The sequence below is a fragment of the Echinops telfairi genome, unplaced genomic scaffold (assembly GCF_000313985.2).
Source record: "Echinops telfairi isolate 266 unplaced genomic scaffold, ASM31398v2 ScPeMD7_7468;HRSCAF=8506_0, whole genome shotgun sequence".
NCBI classification, from domain to species: Eukaryota; Metazoa; Chordata; class Mammalia; order Afrosoricida; family Tenrecidae; genus Echinops; species Echinops telfairi.
In genome coordinates, this window is record NW_022111369.1 from 63,539,965 (window position 1) to 63,553,537 (window position 13,573).

Below are 13,573 nucleotides of genomic sequence, written 5' to 3' on the forward strand. Positions count from 1 at the left end.
TGAGTTGAATTGAGCCATTTGTAGTGCTTTATAATTTAACTGTTTCTTTTTTGTATTATATATTTAACTGTATATGATTTAACAGTTCATTCCTTGTTATATATCTACTTATCTTTATAAATAAATATATCAAATTATCAGCAATTTGGTTTTATCTCTCTAGAGAACCCTGTCTAACACACCTCTGGTCTTGGCCTACCACACTTCATATGGAGATCTAGAACCGTGTTTCCTGGGCTTTCTTCTGAGACAGCTCTTCTAGTTTGGCTTTGATGGAGGTGTCGTTTTCGTCTTGTAGCAGACCACACCCCCTAGGAAACAAAGGCTGTGACTTGGCGGTTCTCAACCGGTGGGTCGCGACCCCTTTGGGGGTCGAATGACCCTTTCACAGGAGTCACCCGATTCATAACAGTAGCAAAATTACAATGATGAAGTAGCAACGAAAATAATTTTATGGTTGGGGGTCACCACAATATGAGGAATTGTATTAAAGGGTCGCGGCATAAGGAAGATTGAGAAGCACTGCTTTACTTGATCCTATCCATTACTATAGCATAGTCCTCCTCCAGTATGAGATTATAACTACAGGTTATATTATAGGAATTATAATACCTCACTTCAGTAATTGTGGCTAGAAAGACCATGTTAATTGACTACATCTCACTAGCCCCCCCCAAAGCTCTGGTCTGTGGCGGTACACAAAGCATTTAGCCTGCTAGTTTTCAAATATTCTGAGGTTGAAGTCCCCTCCGTTCAAGTGAGCATATGAGTTTGATACTGAACATCTCAGCACTGATCAATAGAGACCAGCCAGAGGGGCTTTTAGAGTGCTCTGTTCTGTGCCAGATTCCCAAGGCCCTTCCTTACCTACCTCTTCTCCTGGACCCAGCAAATTCGTGCAGAGGTTAAATGTGCAGAGTGGATGGAGGTTCCGAACACATGGAACTTTATTTAGAAACACAGAGGAATATGATGTTGAGCCTTAGGGACATGAACTGATGCTCACACTTGCATTATGTCCTGTCAAGAAGCAGCATAGACCATGAGACAGAGTGACAGGCTTCCTGGCCCACAGACCAAGTAAACTCGTATGCCTTCAGGCAGGAAATGGCTTACAGAGGGGGTACCCTGGGGCATTTATTAGCACCAAAAGAGCTTTAGAACACTTGTCTGTGCAGAGCAGGACCAAGGAACTATGTAGCTGCGCAGCTGAGGATCAAAGAAAGATGTGTCTGCAAGCATAGGTGAGAAGCACTTCAGACATAAGAACTGTTTCCTTAATGTTTCTGATGCCGACTTGTAATCTGTTAGCTTTCCTAATAAATCCCATGATTCTAAGTGTTGTCTCTGAGGTCTGTGTGGCCATTGCAATTAATTATCAAGTCCAGCAACAAAGCAGAGCCCTGTGGGAGGGATGATTGGCCTCGGAATGAGGTAAAGGAAGCTGGAGGAAGCCTGTTGGAATTCTACTTCTATGAGAATTCACCTTGGGTTGGTGTGGTGCTGGATTCTCCCTAGGTGAGATATAGCCCCCTGCCATTTCACACATGGGTAGGCACCCAGAATATTCCTTGAGTGAATGAATGCTGGGACTATTTTGAAATGTAATCCCTCTATTTAAATAACCCAAGGAAGCATTTTTGAATGATCACTAGATTTCAGTTGAGTCATCCCTGTATGAATGACCACCAGTACATGAGCGCAGAAAACATACATGGTTTTTGTTTACCCACTCTTAATACAGGTTTTCCAGGGTTCTTTTCTAAGGATTTAAAGCACATTCAAATGAGTAGACTTTCAACAAAGATTCAAAGGGCTTTTGTGACTGTGAATTATCAACTTGCAGTTCAATTTATAATTTACATGTTTTACAGTGTCGGTTCCTAAGCAACTAAGTCGTGCAGGTTTTACACTTTGACCTCAGCATTTCAACTCAGAATATGTGTGCAAAGTCCCACCCAATATGATAAAGCCTCTATGGGGAAAAAAATACAAAGTCTCACTGTGTATCTTGGAGTTCAAAAAGCTGTCTTATACATACAATTCATGTGCCTTGCTCAGAATGAAAGTTACGTATGTAGGTGGTTATGTTTTCTGCACTCATGTACTGGTGGTCATTCATATAGGGATGACTCAACTGAAATCTAGTGATCATTCAAAAATGCTTCTTTGGGTTTTAGTTCCTGATCATACCCCCTTTTGTTTTTAGAGGCTTCTTTCTATTACAAAGCGCAGGCATTATTTATTTTTTCCCTTCTAAGCTTCAGAAAGCTATCTAAAAGAAAGATCATAAATGAAGAACAGTAGGAACCAAGGATCTAACATTATGGCAAAGCAATCACACACATTCTGAAGAGGAGACGTTCTACTGCACCACCATCCTGGACTCTTAGCAAATCACAATCATAAAAACAGACCACCCAGAGTAAAAGTCTGCTCTCATAGAAACATCAGGCTGTCTCATCTGTAAGGCTGAGAAGCCAGCAAGACTCTGGTGCAATCGAACCTGCAGCCTCCAACCTCCCTCCACTATTGGAGTACCTCATCCGATCAAGGGTCCGGACCCCATCCTGGTCGCCTCCGACAGGGTGACCTCCAGCAATATTGTCCAGGTGAAGGACGATCATGACAAGACGTTTAAGAGGAGTGAGAAAATCCTGCTCCTGCGTGTTGGAGAGGCTGGCAACACTGCGATTTGCAGAATATATTCAGAAAACGTGCAGCTTTCTAAGATGCGAAATGGCTGTGCAATGTCGCCCACAGCAGCAGCTCGTTTCACTGTCGAAACCTGGCTGACTGTCTTGGGAGTCGAGCGCCTCCTGACTGGCTATGATGGCCACGAGGGCCCAGCACTCTCCTACATGGACCACCTGGCAGCCTTGGCAAAGGCCCCTTTTGCAGCCCATGGCTGGTGCCTTCCTGAGCCTCGGTATTCAGGAGCGATACTATATGCCAACCATCTCACATGAGAGGGCAAGGGGGCTTCTCAGACAGGTCTGGAGGAGCTCCAGAAATGCTTCCTCTGAACCTGTGACCCTTCAGTGTTCGAATCATTGACCAACACGGCATCCATGACCTGGAGAACATTGTCCTCTCTAACCAGGGCTCCTACCATTGTGCTCTCCCTCCCACTGGCTAGGGAATTTTTTTCATGGGATTCTTTATTATTTTTCTTCCTACTCTTTTGACATGCACTCTTGCTAGATGACTAATTCCAGATAACGCTGAATATGGATACATTAAAAAAAGAAAGAAAGAAAAACGTCGTAAGTGGATGGCTTTGAGAAACAGGCTTTAATTTTCTCACAGTTTAGGGGTGAATTCAGGGTGTCAGCTCTCGGGGAACTTTTTCTCTTTCTGTCAACTTTGGAGGAAGGTTCTTGTCTTTTCAATGCCAATCATAGTGGGCTATGCATTGGGCTGCTAACCACAACATCAGAAGTTCAAAACCACCAGCTGCTCCTCCAGAGAAAGAGGAGACTTTCTACTCTCCTAAAGAGTGACAGTCTTGGAAACTTATAAGGGCAGTTCTACCTTGTCCTATAAGGTTGCGATGAGTTGGAAACCACTCAATGGCATTGAACTTGATGTGGACAAGGTTCTCCATGCAGAGACCTGGGGTCGAAAGCACATGCTTTGGTCCTGGCTGCACTGTCTGGGTGGTAGATCTGACTTCCAGGGGCGTGACTTGAGTGCATCCCACTCTAATTATACCTCCTTAACATAACAAAACAAGTTCTCCTGACCGTAACTGTTTTTTGCCCATTAAATAGAAGTCAGGATTTTACACACACACACACACTGGAGGATAGTTACATCATATCACAACATGGAAAACAACCACACAATAATGAGTGGGAATCATGGCCTACTGAAATGGAAGCATAACCCCTGCCTTCACAGGTTCTACGCACCTTCTTTGCACGGTTCTACTCTCACAATGACTACATAGCTGGAAGCGCCATAATAAGTAATTTAATGCACTACAAAACAAAATGTCACGTTCTCAATTTTCAGATGCAACCTATGGCTCTGGGATAGATCCTCGCTTAATAGGTTTACACAGTTATATTAATGACAATTTTGCTGAACTAGGAATATGATTTGGATCACAAGATCATTGATATTTTGGCAAGATAATTACTTATTTAGGTTTTAATTTTTGATTTGTATATTTAGGGGAAAAATGGCATGACACCCATAATTTTTGATTTGTATATTTAGGGGAAAATGGCATGACACCCATAGTTCGCATTGAAATGCTTGACCATAAAAAGAAATTAGGCTATCACAGAAGGACAAAGGTTGTATGAGACCACTGTTATAAGGGGGAGAAAAAAAGGGAAGGGTTTTTATAGCAATGGGAACAGACTGTGGAGGTTACCAAGGAGCAAAGGGCAAAGGGGGAAGGTGAAGTAATAGGCTACAGAGTTGACAGGTATTAACTTGGGTGAAGGGGAAGATAGTAATCCACAAAAGGAAGAAGAGAAATCAAAGATGTGTGTATGTGTGTGTGTGTGTGTGTTGTTCTTAGGTGCCATGGAGCTGGTTCCAATCTATAATGACCCTATGCATACCAGAACCAGACACTGCACGGCCCTGTGCCATCCTCACACGTGTTCCTATGCGTGAGCTCCTTGTTTCAGCCAATCCTTCTCATCGACGGCCTGCCTCTTTTTATGCTGCCCCTCTGCATTATCAACATGAGGCCCTTCTTCAGGGCCTGGTTTCTCCTGACAACATGTCCAAAATGCGTAAGATCAAGTCTTGCCATCCTTGCCTCTAAGCAGCACTCTGACCTTCCTTCTTGCAAGACAGATCAGTTTGTCCTCTTAGTCCATGGTCCTTCCAATGTTCTTCTCCGGCACCACAATTCAAATGCATCAATTCTTCTTTGGCCTTCCTTATTCAATGCACAGTTTTCACGTGCAATGCGAGGCAAGGTGTAGAGTAAGTTAATTAATGGTGGTGACAAGTAGTTCAAATTGTTGAATATACAATTGATGATCTGAATTGTAAAACCCTCAACTAAAATTAATACTAACAGTTAGTTAAACAAAAGTGAGTAGAAAACAAAAAAGTAGATTCTTGGCATCCTGGATGGCTCAAAGGGCTAACCACTTAGCGACTAATGGCAGGTCTGGCAGTTTGGCAGTTCAGATCTACTCAGAGGCACCTGGGAAGGAAGGCCTGTTCCTGTGGCTCTACGTGTGACTGCAGGCTCACCATGAGCTGGAGTTGACTCCCAGAGCCTGGTTTGTTTGTTCAAGGTGCTTGTTTCTTTCCTTTCCCCCCCCAGATGTTGGTTGACTCACTTACCTGACAGTCAGTTTTGCTGTGGCATCTGATAGGGAGAAAATGCACATGCACACAGAAAAGAAACGTCCCTAAACTCTGCAGTGTGTTCTGCCACTTACTAACTGTGTGATCTTGTGCAAGATACTGATCCTATCTGTGCCTCTGTGTTCCTAGCTGTCATTTAGGTGTAATATTATCCAAAAGGGAATAGAGAAATTAGTTGAGTTGACATATAAAACCCCAAACCAAACCCACTCCATTGATTCCATTCTGACTCATAGCAGCCCTATGCAGGATTTCTGAGGCTGGGAATCCTTCCAGGGTCAGTCAGACTGATCTTTCTCCCATGAAGACATGGCAGAGGGGAGCAGGGATGGGGACTCTTTTTTTCTCCCAAAGGTCCTTTGCGTATATATGTCATCATCAGAGGCCATATAAAATGACCAATTTAAAAAAGTAGCCTGCTGTACTGGGTCAAATCTTTAATGAACTACCTCGAATGGGATGGCTAGAAATGCTTATCCGAGATGTCATCTTAGCATACATTGATGATTTCTTAACCCTTATAGGGCCGAGAGCGGAGCGTTTCCCACCCCGGCTGGGTGGGAAGCCGGTTTTGACTCACGGTGATCGTATTGAAGCCTCTGTCTTCATGACCCTGGTGCTTCAGAGTTAGTGCTTTGAAGCATCATCCCCATCGATCTCATTCAGAGCATCCCTTGCTTTTCCTGATATTCTTTACTGAAAATCATACCCTTTTCTAACAAACGATTTTTCTTGATGATGCGTCCAAACTAAACATCTTTAAGTCTTGATATGTTCCCTTCTAAGGGACATAATGGCTGCATGAGGTGGTTCTTAAAAGACCCTGGAAAAAAGGACTCAAGAGATAATGGAAAATTTCCACAGTCTTTTTGAAGGCTCCTTCTATGTTTTAAGAGTGACTTGTTTGTTTTTTGGAAGAATGAAACAGTCGTGGCACAGAGTGATTGCTAAATAAGTGTGAGCTGTGGTTGGGTATTAGGGGCATGGTGCTTGCAGGCACTGGGTTTTCCAGAAGTGATATGATCAATGCAGTTTCTTGGGTCTTCCGGTGTGTTGCTGATCGTCACAGACGCCCATGTGACTGGAGACTCAGTTTGAACTCTTGCTTCTGCGACACCGACAACTGTCTCTGGTGATGGTTGAGAGGCTGGTGGACAGTAGAGAGGCCCCCCCAAACATTTTCTCTCACTAGTTGTGATAAACGGTCTCTGAAGAAGTACAGTCCGAAGGCTCTCTGGAAGCAAGGATGGAGAGACTTCATCTTATGCCCTCTGGGCATGTTATCGGGAGAGACCAGTCCTTGGAAAAGGATGTCATGCTTGGTAAAGCGGAAGGGCAGTGAAAAAGAAGACCACCTTGGAGGAGATGGACCGACACAGGGGCTGCAACAAGGGGCTCAAACATAAGAACACGTGTGTGGACGGGGCAGGAGTGGGTGGCAGGCCATTCTGCGGAGCAAAGTATTGCTCTGAGTTGGAACTACCTCGATGGCACCTAAAGCAAGATGGACTTTTTGATTTCTGATGAACTGTTGGGTGTCATCGTTTTGACCCCTAGTGGCCCCATGTGTCAGTGCCACAGGATTGTCTAGACTTGCCGTGTTAGGAGAGCAGACTGCCAGGACTGTCTTGGACTCAGCTGCTGGGTAGATGGGCCTTTGGGTAAGCAGCTCAGCGTTTAGCTACTGCACCATGGGGCTTCCCTAGAGCTCATTCAAACTTATGAGTTTTACTGGAATGAATTCAATAATAGACCATCGGAAGTACTCCCATGCCTGGAATCTTTTCCCAGGAAGATTTAACTTCTTTATTAGGAATCTTGGAGCCAGACTTGCTCTTTACCCTACAAAAAACTTAGCAAACCCACCCTGAGATGCCTTTACAAATTGATCCCCTCCAGAAAAACTGGCACATGCCTGTTTTAGGACATTTTATTGTGGCTACTAACCAAATATAACTGTTTCCGGTTTTCTGTTGGAGATAAACATCAACTAATATTCCAGAGAACTTTTATTTCTTAGTGTCCCTTGCCCCTTTTCAATTTCAGGTCTCTAGTGCAGATTTTACCTTTTTTCCTGTTCCTTTTGTTTCCTTATCTTTGAAATAAATATTTCAAAGAGAGACTGTTTGACCTTTAGAAGCTGCAAGGGCGTTTGGACATTTATCTGAGATTGGCTCTAGAGTAAACAGACCTCAGCAAGATTAAATGGGTGTGTAACAGATACATTTCTACAGAGCGAGGTTAAAGTTGACAGACTTGAGAATTTATGAAAAGAATTCATCTTGATCAGCACGACCAAAGCAAAAGCTTCATAAATTAGAATCTTAATGTTACAATGCTGCCACAGCATAAATTTATAAAAGTGAGACATTTTAAAATACATAAATAGAATGCTGGGAAGATGGTGGCATAAAGAGACCATTGATCCGATTCTCCCCAATAAATACAATAAGAGATATAATCACAGGAATGGATGTTGGCCTCACACTTAATCCTAGCTCCCATCTAAGACCTTTAGTTCTTAGGACATGGATCTTCTTGATACTTGCCCTCATGAAGGAAATATAGAAGATATGGGTGCTATAGAAAAGTGCGGTGAAGAAATTAGATGGTGACTGGCTATCAGACAGAATAGCATCTGGGGTCGTAAAGGTATGTTTCCAAACAAGCAGCCTTCTAAGAGAGATGTCAAGTAAGCCCACATGGAAGAAGCACACCAGCCTGTGCGATCACGAGGTGTCGAAGGGATCAGTTAGCAGGCATCAAAGAACAAAAAAATTATATCATTGTAAATGAAGGGGAGTGCAGATTGGGTACCCAAAGCTCATCTGTAGGCAACTAGACATCTCCTTACTGAGACCCCTTACAGAAGGGTCTCAGGCAGGAGATTAGCTAGTCAGGGTGCAGTGTAGCAACAATGAGACATACAACTTTCCTCTAGTTCTTAAATGCTTCCTCCCCTCCCCCCAACTCACTATCATGATCCCAATTCTACCTTACAAATCTGGCTAGACCAGAGCATGTACACTGGTACAGATAGGAACTGTAAACACAGGGATACCAGGACAGATGATCCCTTCAGGACCAGTGCTGAGAGTGGTGATACCGGGAGGGTGGAGGGAAGGTGGGGTAGAAAGGGGGAACCGGTTACAAGGATCTACATATAACCTCCTCCCTGGGGGAATGGACAACAGAGAAGTGGGTGAAGGGAGACATCGGACAGTGTAAGATATGACAAAATAATAATAATTTATAAATTATCAAGGGTTCATGATGAGGGGGATGGTGGGGAGGGAGGGGAAAAATGAGGAGCTGATACCAAGGGCTCAAGTAGAAAGGAAATGTTTTGAGAATGATGATAGTAACAAATGTACAAATGTACTTGACACAACGGACATATGTATGGATTGTGATAAGAATTGTACGAGCCCCCAATAAAATGATTAAAAAAAGATGAGTTGACCAGTGACATAAGGCAGGAAAATCACTTCTCCACTTTCTCTACTCTTCTCTGAGCCAGGTTGGCCACCAGCTGCAGAGCCCCAGAAAAGGAGTCTGCTTCGCTGACCAACACAAGCCTGTTGTACAAAGAAACAGGACTCCAAGAATCAACTCTAAACTCAACAAACTCAACAGGGCAACCTCCCTGGAGGTTCATTTGGAGTGTGTTAGTACCTACCCCCACAGAGACACTGCTGACTGCAAGCCTACTACCAATTGCTACCAAATGCTCTTATAGTGGAGTCAGTTCTCATGCTCAACTCTCCCTGCCTCCCTGCCCCATAGCTGAGCCCTCTGGTCTAAAACATCCGTATAGACCTCCCAGAGAGCCAGTGCAGGTCTGTTGGCTCCCCCTTCTGTCAACGATGAGGACTGCTGACTGAGGGTGCTGTGTGCTAGAAAGAAGACATCTCTAGTGGAGCCTCCCTACATCCCCATCCAGGGCAGGGGCCTCAGATAGCAGCAAGGCAGACCCCCTGGGGGATCTATGTGGAGTGTTCTAGCACCTCCCCCATTCAGGCACTGCCAGCTGCAAGCCTGCTGTGCTTTACTGCCGAAGACCCACACGGTGAAATCTGCTCCCATAGTCAGTATTCTGCCTGCCTCCCTGAACAACCCATAGCTCTGACCTCCGAGACTGATAGGTCAAATTGTCCCGGGCTTCCATCAGAGTTAGTCTGCCCCCAGTTTGGGTGCTGACTGAGGCTGCTGTGTTCTAGGACGTGGGGCCCTGGAGTGGAGTCTACACTCACCACTCACAAGCTCTCAGAGGAACCTGATGGCAACAAAGCAGATCTTCCTGGGGATTTGTTTAGATGGTGACAACCTCTCTACCAAATGGTAACTGTTGCCTGCAGAATGGATACAGACCCTCACAGCAGTTCCCTGTAGTGGACTCAGAAGCTGGGCCACTTAAGTCGAGACCATTCCCTCATCCAACACAAGGCCATTAGTGATCTGGGAACAAAAAGAGAGGTCCTTCTGTTGAGTTCCCGTCCTCTGACTCCTGAAACAGAGGAACATCTGCCTGGGCTTCCTTTGAACGCCAGTTCAGAGACAAGCAGACCCCACAGAAGAGGGAAGAGAGCTATTGGCAAAGCTGAAGGGTAATACCTAGTTCCCAAAGAGGCTCACAGAGTGTGGGTTTTCAGGGAAGGGGAAGGAGCACTAACTAGTACAGCCCTTTGGGGGTTGAACGACCCTTTCACAGGGGTCGCTTGATTCATAACACTACCAAAATTATAGTTATGAAGTAGCAATGAAAATAATTTTATGGTTGGGGGGTCACCACAACATGAGGAACTGTATTAAAGGGTTGCAGCATTAGGAAGGTTGAGAACCACGCAACTAGAGAGAAAAGGGATAATGGCCCTTCATGGACAGATTGGTTCAAACCAAGCTCACTGCCATTGGGTCAATTCTGACTCATAGGGATCCGATGGATGAAGCAGAACTGTCCCATTTGGGTTTCAAGGCTGTAACTCTTTAGGAAAGTGGAAAGCCTCATTTTTCTCCCTTGGAGTGGCTGATGGTTTTGAACTGCTGACCTTGTGGTTAGCAACCTGATGCAGAACCCACTACTGTACAAGCGCTCCAAAAAGGGGATTTACTTCCTTTCAGGAAATCACACCCCAGTCTACCATGTGACAGACAGGGATACTCACCACTGAGGACAGAGACAGATCGATTAATACACAATATTTTGCATGAGTGGTAGCACTCGTCATTGGAAAGGCTGACCATGGTGTATCCCCTGATGTATTTAGGCAGAGATTCAAAGTTGAAATCAGACCTGCGAGGGAATAGGATCTAGCACAGAGAGGAGAGGAACAATCAATGCTCAGAAGCTCTTCCTGCCCAAGAATTCTGGGCAGAAAATAGTGTTGGAAAAATACCAAATACTAGGGGAAACGGAGAACATCAACACGCAAAAATTCCAATGACCCAACATTAAATCCCAAGACACACAAAGACCAGAAAAGCCATGGTTTATCCAAATGAACATGACAAAAGAAGTAAAAGTGAATCTAGAGCTGACCCAATAATGGAAAAAAAGGACAATATAATACAACAGCATTAAAGAGCTAAAGGGCAACATAGACCAAGAGCAAACAGAAATAAGGAAAACAATGTAAGAGCAAATGAAGATATAAAAAAGAGATATTTCTACTGCGAGGGACAATAAACTGAGAAGCACAGTAGAAGGACTTACAGATTTAATCAAGTAGAAGAAAACTGGCAAATTAGAGGATTTGTTTTTAATTGTTATTAGTCTCAACTTCCAGTCCATTCCATGCATAATTATCCCATGTACAACAGAACGAAACACTGCCCAGTCCTACACCATCCTCTCAAGGGCTGGCACTTTTGAGCTCATGCTGCAGCCAGTGTGTCAATCTGTCTCATCCAAAGTGTTCCCTCTCTCTGGCTGGCCCTTGACTTCACTAAGCAGAGGTCCTTTTCTGGGACTAGTCCTTGAAAATAACACATCCACAGTATGTGAGTTGAAGTCTTGCCATTTTCCCTTCTAAGGAGCATTTGAGCTGTATTTCCTTCAAGACAGGTTTGTTTATTCTATCCAAAGTACTTGCAATATTCTTCACTAGTACCACAATGCAAATGCATGGATTCTTCTTCCTTATTCCCTGTGTTCGGCCAGGTCAACTAGAGAAACAAATCCAGTGGCACTCACGCATATAGAAGAAAGAGCTTTATATCGAGAAGAAATTGTATATCAAGAAAACATCCCTTCCCGGTCCAACTCAAGTCCATCAGTCCAACACTAGTTCATAAATCCCTCTTCAGACACACGTACCAGGATGCAGAATGCAGGAAGAGCACAGGTCAGTGGGTGCAGAGTCATGTGGATCCAAGGTCAGTGGAAACATGGCAGAGCGCCGGCAGCTCTCAGGGTGGCCCCTAGAGTCCCAGCAGGCAGGGAGGTGGAGTGGCAGAGTGAGAGGGCAGTCCCAGGGTTCTCTTCTTGAAAAGGCCTCACTGTCAAGGAGACAGCAGCAGACTGCGACCTGATTGACAGGTTGGATGCCGCCCCTACACTTTAACACACCTTCAAGGTGACATGAAATTATCTAACTGCCACATTCAGCACCCAGCTTTCACATGCATATAAGGCAATGGAAAATGTTATGGCTTGGGTAAAGTGCCCCTAGTCCTTCAAGTGACATCCTTGCTCTTTAGCATTTTGAAAAGGCTTTGTGCAGCAGATTTGCCTAGTACGTCATACTGCTTCCATGGGCATGGAGTGTAGATGCAAATAAAATGACATTTTTTAAATTAAATATTGTTATTGGGAGCTCTTACATCTCTTATCACAATCCATACATTCATCCAGTGTGTCAAGCACATTTGCACATATGCTGCCATCATCCTTTTCAAAGCATTCTCTTCCCACTTAAGCCCCTGATATCAGCTCCCCATTTCTTCCCCCTCCCTCTCCTGCCTGCCCTCCCTCATGACCCTTTGATAAGTTATTGATCAATATATTCATATTTTGCATTGTCCCCTGCCGCCCCTAACCCACTTTTCCATTGTTCGTCCCCCTGGGAGGGGGTTATAGATTGATTAAAATGACATTTCTGTCAACTCAAATATTTTCTGTTTATCATGATGTTATCTAATAGTCCAGTTGTGAAGATTTTTGCTTTCTTTATGCTAAATTGTAATTCATTCTGAAACCTGGAGTCTCTGTTCATCATGTAAGTCCCCCTTTGCATTCAGCAAGCAAGGTTGTGCCACCTTTATATTATAGGTTGCTGATAAGCCTTCCTCTAATCTCGATTTCTGCTTCTTCTTCTTCTTCTTCATCTCCTCCTCCTCCTCCTCCTCCCTCTTCTAGTCCAACTTCTTGGATTATTTACTCAAGAAACAGAGTGAATAAAGTTGGTGAAAGCATACAATCCCGATGTACATACGGTCTGATTTAAAATCACATGACATTCCCTGGTTCTGTTTGAGCAGCTGCCTCTGATCTCTGTATAAGGTCTGCATGAGCAAATGAAGTATTTTGGCATTCCTGTTCTTCACAACATTATCTACAGTTGATTATGACTCACACAGTCAAATGCCATTGCATAGTCAAAAAATCACAAGTAAACATCTTTCTGGTATTCGTATCTGCTCTCATCCTTCTGATATCACCACCAATAATCCCTGTGTCATGTTTTCTTCTGAATTCAGCTTGAATGTTTGGCAGCTCCCTGTTGTACTGCTACAACCATTTTGAAATTATCTTCAGCAAAAATTTACCTACATGTGATATTAATGATACTGTTTTATAATTTCCACATTCTGTTGGTTCACCTCTTTTTGGAATGGGCGCAAACAGGGATCTCTTCCAGTCAGTTGGCCAGTAGTTATTTCCAAAATATCTTGGCTTAGCCTGTGAGTGCTTCCAGTGCTGTATAAATTTGTTGAAACCTGTCAATTCTCGGAGCCTTCAAAAAAAGTAATGCTTTCAGGGAAGCTTGGATGTCTTCCTTCAACATTATATCTTGCAATATTAGAATGAAGACCAATTTTTTTGGAACAGTAACTGTAAAGAATATGACACTGTTGCTATTGAGTCAATTTAGACTCATTATTACCCTATGTAAGCTTTCCAAGGTGGTAAAATTTTCTTCTGTGCAGTGGATTGTGGGTCAGAACAGCTAATCTGTGGTTAGCAGTCCAGTGCTCACCCAGCAGTAGCTTGTGTGCTCTTCTGAGAGGA

The 13,573-nt window shown here is 43.9% G+C and overlaps 1 pseudogene; it reads left to right on the top strand.

Annotated features, from left to right (window-relative positions):
* Nucleotides 1-1,429: 1,429 nt before the first annotated feature.
* LOC101659432 lies at nt 1,430-3,139 on the top strand (annotated as a pseudogene).
* The last annotated feature ends 10,434 nt before the right edge of the window (nt 3,140-13,573 follow it).